Source organism: Eptatretus burgeri, chromosome 10 (genome assembly GCF_056783735.1).
Source record: "Eptatretus burgeri isolate ZD-2024b chromosome 10, Ebu_testis_v1, whole genome shotgun sequence".
NCBI classification, from domain to species: Eukaryota; Metazoa; Chordata; class Myxini; order Myxiniformes; family Myxinidae; genus Eptatretus; species Eptatretus burgeri.
The window spans coordinates 27,441,378-27,450,743 of record NC_140970.1 but is presented as its reverse complement, the minus strand read 5'-3'; the positions used below and the strand labels follow the sequence as shown (position 1 = coordinate 27,450,743).

General features: G+C 39.2%; 1 long non-coding RNA gene across 1 annotated transcript in view; it reads right to left on the bottom strand.

Annotated features, from left to right (window-relative positions):
* Positions 1-952: 952 nt before the first annotated feature.
* LOC147018150 (uncharacterized) overlaps positions 953-9,366 on the bottom strand; it is a 116,848-nt gene continuing 108,434 nt past the window's right edge. The window contains exons 2-3 of the long non-coding RNA XR_015062295.1: positions 1,733-1,898; positions 953-1,512 (exon numbers count right to left, since the gene is read on the bottom strand). This is a non-coding gene — a long non-coding RNA (uncharacterized LOC147018150). The remainder of the gene's footprint in view (positions 1,513-1,732; positions 1,899-9,366) is intronic.

Sequence of the window (9,366 nt, the reverse complement as noted above, 5' to 3'; positions counted from 1 at the left end):
TAGAAACAGAGACAAAGATGTAGATTATAGAAACAGAAACAGAGATATAGATTATAGAAACAGAGACAAAGATGTAGATTATAGAAACAGAAACAGACAGAGATATAGATTATTATAGAAACAGAGACATAGATATAGATGATAGAAACAGAGCCATAGAGGTAGTTATGGAAACAGACATAGAGACATAGATATAGAAACAGAAACAGACACAGAGACATAGATATAGAAACAGAAACAGACACAGAGACATAGATATAGAAACAGAAACAGACACAGAGACATAGATATAGAAACAGAAACAGACACAGAGACATAGATATAGAAACAGAAACAGACACAGAGACATAGATATAGAAACAGAGCCATAGATATAGTTATCGAAACAGACACAGAGACATATATATATATATATATATATATATATATATATATATATATATATATATATATATATATATATATATATATATATATATATATATATATATAGAAACAGAAACACACACAGAGACATAGATATAGAAACAGACAGAGACATAGACATAGAAACAGACACAGAGACATAGATATAGAAACAGAGACAGAGACATAGATACAGAAACAGACACAGAGACATAGATATAGAAACAAACACACACAGAGACATAGATATAGAAACAGACAGAGACATAGGTATAGAAACAGAGACAGAGACATAGATATAGAAATAGAGACAGAGACATAGATATAGAAACAGACAGAGACATAGGTATAGAAACAGAGACAGAGACATAGATATAGAAACAGAGACAGAGACATAGGTATAGAAACAGAGACAGAGACATAGATATAGAAACAGAGACAGAGACATAGATATAGAAACAGAGACAGAGACATAGATATAGAAACAGAGACAGAGACATAGATATAGAAACAGAGACAGAGACATAGGTATAGAAACAGACAGAGACATAGGTATAGAAACAGAGACAGAGACATAGATATAGAAACAGAGACAGAGACATAGATATAGAAACAGAGACAGAGACATAGATATAGAAACAGAGACAGAGACATAGATATAGAAACAGACAGAGACATAGGTATAGAAACAGAGACAGAGACATAGATATAGAAACAGAGACAGAGACATAGATATAGAAACAGAGACAGAGACATAGACATAGAAACAGACACAGAGACATAGATATAGAAACAGAGACAGAGACATAGGTATAGAAACAGAGACAGAGTGAGAGAAGGTGCTCGTGGTCATATGATGCATCTTCAGCAAAACCATGAGCAGCATGTATGCAAATCGTCTCTTTACCTCGGGTTCGAATCCAGCCTGTTACTGTATTTACCTGTGGTATGTACTGTACTGTGCCTTGCATTCCATTCGGCACACTCTTTTTCTTACCTTGCTTTTGCCTGCATCTGCACCGACATAAGTCTCACTTTGTATACATATACTTGTCTGCCGCTGACACCTGTAACATAGCTTGACATGCAAACAATGGCAAGAGATGACTGGCGAGTGGAGAGAAAGGTGAGGGTGGGGGAGCAAAAACGGTGGATGAGATGAGGAGAAAGATAAGATGGAGCAAGCAAGAATTTGTGAAATTCTCTTTGGCATTTTGCACTATGGAGGGTCTCATTGTAAATCCAACCACATTTCCACCTCCATCTCCAGTTCGAACTCTAACTCTAGCTCCAACAATAACCAAAACTTCAATTTGCTCTCTCATACCGGTCATAACAACAGCATAATAGTGTAGCTCCTGTTCTTGCACCGTCTCCTTTCCAGCAACTTCAGGCCACAGAACCAGTCCTTGCTTGTTCTTGTTCCTCGTCATGCCATGCACTCCTGGTGCAGGTATAGCACGCTTTCCACACCTGGGGATCACGTGACCATGCTGGCATGGGATAGAAAAGTTTAACAGTTAGAATGAAAAAATAGTCAAACATAGGAGCATTTGATTATAAATATGTTGATTAAAGCAGTGGTAATTAATTTGAAATCATTTCTGAGCAGATATTGTTCGACAGGATGGTACATTTACCTTTGCACTGTCAAGTTTGGGTTTTATTCCCAACCCAACGGTAAACTGTCCAAATGGTGTTTTGCATTCAGGGCGAGGCATCGATGTGTGCTGTGTCCCTCGGATGTATGTTAAACTGACCCTCCCCCCACCCCCACCCTTAATTGGTGAATATTAAAGATCCCACAGTGTTCTTTATGCCTGGTGTTGGCTTAATGGTTAGGGTGGTGGGCTTGTGATCCTTGGATTCTGAGTTCAAATCCTGCTCGGCTGTTGAATTAATACCAGGTGGGGTTGACTCTGCCTGTCATCTTTCCGAGGTCGGCAAAATGAGTGCCAGCTTGCTTGCAACCTGTGTCGGAGTGGCGACCTGTCCAGGATTGTGCCCAATAATGCAGGAGACTGCTTGGGCAGCACCAATGCTCTGCACAGAGTGTGGTCCCAATGGATTAATGGATGGTGTCCTTTGATGAAGAATAGGCGAGTTATTGCCAGCGTCTTAAACAAGTGACTAATTCCTGCCCAAATCACGATCAGTCGAACATCAGGCCCAGCCAGCCGGTTCGTGAAAGATGTGAGAGAAAAACCACAATGCCAAACCCACAAGAGTGTGCGAATCATTTGGGGAGTAGTACTTGTCGTAATAGTTGTAATGGTATTATTTGTAGAAGTAGTTCTGAACAGATACTGCTGATGCATGACATACACCTACCGACACAGTAAGTTGCATAAATAAATAAATAACAAGGACAAATGTGTCCAAGAGCCGCGTCCTAAAGGCAATAACAACAACTACTTCCGATATTTCGTCACGTGCCTTGATGGAGCCAATAGCGAGACCCGTCATGGAGGCTCCTGTTCATGACGAGAAAATCGTGTATTTACGAAATTACAACACATTAAATGGAATAATCTTTAAATAGTAACGTGAACTTTTCGACACTTTAAAGCAAATGTCCGAATATATTTAAAAGTTGATGATAGACACTCTCAAAAGGCACCCTCAATGCGAGGATGTGTACAGGTGTTTAGTATTTAAGGAGATCCGGATCCTGTATATAAAAGAGCCGAGTCCTAGAGGTTTTGGAAGAAGAAGAAGAAGAAGAAGAAGAAGAAGAAGAAGAAGAAGAAGAAGAAGAAGAAGAAGAATGCGGAGCTCTCTGCGAGATGCGGCTAAAAACAATAATCCAGTATTATTATTTAGATTTTTCTCTGTTAGATACAGATTATAATGGTTCAGTCGAAGTTCCATTCGTATATGTTATGTTGACTTACACATTGTCTCATAATGTTTTTGTAATCATATATATATATATATATATATATATATATATATATATATATATATATATCTTCTTCTTCTTCTTCTTTCGGCTGCTCCCATTAGGGGTCGCCACAGCGGATCATCCATTATGATCCGCATAGTGATTTGGCACATGTTTTACGCCGGATGCCCTTCCTGACGCAACCCTGGTCGCTTCTTACGACACAGGGATATGGTACACCTCTTTTAACCGGGGTATACACCGGCCCAGTATACTGGTACTCATTTCGCCGACCTCGGAAGGATGACAGGCTGAGTCAACCCCCTGGTGTATTAATTCAGTGGCTCAACGGGGCTTGAACTCAGGACCTCTTGGATCCCAAGCCGCTGCCCTAACCACTGCGCCAACACCAGGCTCAGCATGGTGTCTGCCAAAGGATTGGATGGAATGGCTACTCGAGGAGGGTATGGAATGGTTGTCCTACAATGTGATGGAATGGCTGCCCAACGATGTGATGGAATGCAAACGTGATGATGGGACAAAATGCATATGGGACGGAATGCATACGCGATGATGGGATGGAATGGCTGCCTGAGGAGAAGAATGGAATGGTGTCTGTCCATGCATCCGTCGGTCTCCTGTTTACGGCGGCCACTTCCCGTGCTGCGTTTGAAAAGCTGCTCATTGGTTATTTTGCATTTTCATTTTCACTTTTCTTGATGCAATATAGTCAGTCACGTTATCACCCCTTCCGGTAATCTTTAAAATCAACATGAACATCCGGATTAAAGTACATTATTTAATACAGATCTTCATGGAGTAACACAATTTATAATATCTATATTTTTCCTTCTTTTTAAACGAATCCAACTTCCACAGCCTGATGTTGCACCACCATTTCATGGTGGGAGGTATAAGTAGCTCAGAGCTTTAGCTCTGAGTGAAACCAAGAGTGCAACACAATTAATCTTTTTAAAGTCCATGAAATAAGATTGATTTAAACTTTTCCCATCACTGGGACTGGTACTTTTGCTTGCTTTTCATGTCACTGGGGACGGGTACTTTTGCTTGTTCACAATGAAGTACAATTATATATTACTAATCTCTTTGTTCTGCATGTGATTTGTTTATAAGCTTATGTGTACAAACAATCCATAGCCTAATGTAAAAGAAAAACTAGTTTGTTGCTGAGCAGGTGTAGTAGTCGGGATGGTGTTGGTATTGGCGGGTAGAGTGGGATTATGAGGATGGTGGTAGGGATAGGGTGGTGTGTGATGTGAGTGGTGTAAGGAGTGAGGGTGGGGTGATGGTGGTGGGAGAGATGCATTCAGTCCCTCCTTGGGCAGCCATTTCATCCCTTTCTTCGGCAGCCATTCCATTCTTCTCCTCAGGCAGCCATTCCATCCCATCATCGCGTATGCATTCCGTCCCATATGCATTTTGTCCCATCATCACGTTTGCATTCCATCACATCGTTGGGCAGCCATTCCATCACATTGTAGGACAACCATTCCATACCCTCCTCGAGTAGCCATTCCATCCAATCCTTTGGCAGTCATTGCATCCCATAATTGCGCATGTATTGTCCTACCATCAGGCAGCCATTCTCTCCACTTCTCAGGAGCCATTCTGTCCCATTGTCATGTATGCATTCGGTCCCGATCATCGGTCAGCTATTCCATTCCAATCCTCAGTCAGCCATTCGGTCCCAATTGTCAGTCAGCTATCCCGTCCCATTTGTCAGACAGCCGTTCCACCGCCTCCTCATGTAGCCATTTTATCCCATCCTCCGGCAGCCATTCAGTCCTATCGTCACATATGCATTCTGTCCCATTGTCAGGCAGCCATTCCATCTCCTCTTAAGGCAGCCATTTAGTCCCATCATCGCATATGCATTCCATCCCATCATCGGCATTCCATACCATCTCTGGGCAAGTATTCTGTCCCATTCATCGTAAATGCATTTTGTCCCATCATGAAGCTGCATCCATTCAAGTTACTGTGCAATTCAATGTTTCATTTGTTTGATTCATAATGAGGATTCTATTTTGTTTACATAGTTGTGTTCAATTATATCGACATAATGAGAATTTTGTACACACAGCAATGTCGAGTGATCAGATCTTGTAAGTTTTGAAATTAGATTTTGGTATTACAATACAAAAGTATCATGGAGTACGATAGTACAATAGTACTCCATATGTAGGAATGGCATGGGGAAAAAAATGGCCACCCATTCAAATGTGTACAAACTGATACGCTCAAAAACTACTATCGAGTGAAGTCATAAGCATTTAAAAGATATACCTTTTATTCTTGAACGTTTATTGAACTACCGGGAATGGAAAATACGCCATAACACATCGATAAAGTACCACGTCGAGAGATTGCAAAATCGCTGATTTGTTCATCCTCAGAATTGTTGATAAATGTCATCCAGCCGAGCACAATAACAGCTGAAGCAATTGCAATGATTCCAATGGAAGGAAGCGACATTCTCTCTTGGGTATTGCACCCGTACCATAAGAAACCAGAGTTGGTGTCAAAGCCACCCAATGCTCGACTGTTGATACATTTATCGTTTTTAAAAGACGAGTCTAATAATTAATATTTTTTATAAAGCATTGCAGTGAAGTATAATTATAAAGCAATATATGTATTTGTATATTGTAATCAGTAACAAGAGCGCAAGTGAGCACAATATATGCCCTAACAAGAAGGTATATACAGAATTGTGCTACTACATGGAAAACAGCATCCTGGTTGCCATGGCAACCACTTTAGATGACGAACGTATGTCATGACACACCATCTCAGTCTGTACCTATGTACCAAATATGAAACGTGAAAGTTGAAAACTTTGGGAGTTAGAGTGCGGACAGGAACGGACGGACAGACAGACAGACAGACGGACGGACGACCGGTATCACATAATACGCCCCGATATATATATATATATATATATATATATATATATATATATATATATATATATATATATATATATATATATATATATATATATATATATATATCGGGCGTATAAAAAATAGTGTGGTAGATAAAAACATTAGAAAGGAAACTAGAGGGGGAGCACTCGGGAGAGTGCAAAACCTCCACCGCCAATACTGCTGGGTCACTCAAGTGAACCTTATATCTTATTCATTAAATATGTCAACAGTGCTGACAGTTATCGTTCTTTTCTCCAACATTTTTTTTGGGAGGGGGTTTGGAAATCACTTAAAACATGTAGAAATGCAAAAAAAAACAAATCGAAATTTTGTTGAAAAAAAAGTTGCAAAAAATTTTTTTTTCTCTACCAATTTTTTTTGGGGGGGGGGTTGGAAATCACTTAAAACATGTAGAAATGCAAAAAAAAATTTCTAACAATTTTTTTTTGGGGGGGGTGGAAATCACTTAAAACATGTAGAAATGCAAAAAAAGAAATCGAAATTTTGTTGAAAAAAAAAGTTACAAAATTTTTTTTTCTCTACCAATTTTTTTTTTTTTGGGGGGGGGGGTTGGAAATCGCTTAAAAAATGTAGAAATGCAAAAAAAAGAAATCGAAATTTTGTTGAAAAAAGTTGCAAAATTTTTTTTTTCTCTACCAATTTTTTTTGGGGGGGGATGGAAATCACTTAAAACATGTAGAAATGCAAAAAAAAATTTCTAACAATTTTTTTTTGGGGGGGGTGGAAATCACTTAAAACATGTAGAAATGCAAAAAAAAGAAATCGAAATTTTGTTGAAAAAAAATTTACAAAAAAATTTTTTTTCTCTACCAATTTTTTTTTGGGGGGGGTTGGAAATCACTTAAAAAATGTAGAAATGCAAAAAAAAGAAATCGAAATTTTGTTGAAATAAAAGTTACAAAATTTTTTTTTTCTCTACCAATTTTTTTTGGGGGGGGTTGGAAATCACTTAAAACATGTAGAAATGCAAAAAAAAAATTCTAACAATTTTTTTTTTGGGGGGGGGTGTAAATCACTTAAAACATGTAGAATTGCAAAAAAAAAAGAAATCGAAATTTTGTTGAAAAAAAAGTTACAAAAATTTTTTTTTCTCTAACTTTTTTTTTGGGGGGGGGGGGGGGTTGAAATCACTTAAAAAATGTAGAAATGCAAAAAAAAGAAAACGAAAATTTGTTGAAAAAAAAATTACAAAATTTTTTTTTTCTCTACCAATTTTTTTTTTTGGGGGGGGGTTGGAAATCACTTAAAACATGTAGAAATGCAAAAAAAAAACATTTTTCTCTAACAATTTTTTTTGGGGGGGGGAATTCTTGGGGGATGGAAATCACTTAAAACATGTAGAAATGCAAAAAAAATTTCTCTAAAAATTTTTTTGGGGGGGGGGGACCAAGTCCAAAATCTAATGGCATGATCCTTGGACCATACCTAACCCCCCCCCCACCAAGTTTCGTCGAAATCCGTCGAGGAGTTTTTCCGTAATACAAAAAATTTAACATTTTCACGCTCACGCTGACGCTCACGCCGGGGGTATCGCTATAGCTCTGTTCTTCGAACAGGCGAGCTAAAAACAAAACTTTTAAATCGGATTTAAAAATTAATACACCACCGAAGCGATGACAACACATGGCTTGGTTTTTACACTCTCGTAGAATGTGGCCGACATAGCTTTGTGATGATGGTACAGTGTTTCATTCTAGAATGTACTGCAATCACCAATTGGAGAGACATATGTGCAGCAATTATCGTTTTCCAAAGGAACCAAGTGTTAAGCATCGGTGGATTAACCAAATAAGGTGATTTATCGCTTTTATTCTTCGTCTTCTATCTCTTCCCTTTATAATAAGGGGTGAGGTCCAACAAACAGTACCAAGCTTCTGTCCTGCCTTGCCAACGACACTCCTCAATTTCAGCCTGTCCTCAGCCAACTGTCTTCACTCTTCAACCACCACCACTTTATTGATATCACTCCTCTCACACAATCTTCCCATCTCAACTGCGATCTACCTCTTTTCCTTCTATCTTGCTCCCTCAACCTCTCTACTCTCTTTGCCACTCTCTCTTCCTCCATCCGCAACAAGTGTCCAGCCCACTTCAGCTGACATCTTACCAATCTCCCTGTCAAGCTTATCGGCACATCAATCTCCTCTCTCAGTTCATCCATCCTCCTTCTATCCACCCTCTTCACTCCTGCAACCCCCCTGACCCAGTTGTTCTCACAGACCTGCAACCTCTGTTGTCGTCTCTCTGTCAGTGCCATAATTTAGAGACCGTAAAGGTAGATGGCATCACACAAAACCCAACCTTTTCCTTTCGATTATCATGATATATTTCTGTCTGCTAATTTTATTCTATCGGCGACCAGGGTTGCGTCAGGAAGGGCATCCGGCGTAAAACATGTGCCAAATCACTATGCGGATCATACGGATGATCCGCTGTGGCGACCCCGAAAGGGAGCAGCCGAAAGAAGAAGAAGAAGAATTTTATTCTATGAAAACAAATTCAAAATCAATGCGAGGTGAGACTGGAGGGAATAATCAATTAGTTATCAGCTAATCAATTAAACCCAGGTGGCAAGAATGATATAAATAAATCGACTCCTCCCATGCTCTTTAAGCCGAAGAAGCTGAATAAAGCCACCATGAAAGGATACTCAAGGTTAGCCCTTTTCTGTTTCAAACACTTCACAAGAGTTCCTCCACAGCTGTGAAGACGTTCAGATATTATACATACATGAGAATCCGAATGCGACACACCCCCTCAGCTGCTGGACTGGTTTCTGGGTAAAAATGACCCAGTATAACCCTTCCTGGGCAAAAATATGTATATCTATCGATATAACACACACACACATGTATATATATATATATATATATATATATATATATATATATATATATATATATATATATATATATATATATATATATATATATATATATATATATATATTGTTGTGGTTTTCCGCCGTGTTCGGCGTGCGGATGACCATTCTAGCCCAATCGCGGTCGCACGCCCACCGAAGGCCGCAATTCAGTCATGGCTTTCCGGACAACCCCGGAATCCAGCCACGGATGCCTTACGCATCATAAACGAGTCAATACTCTG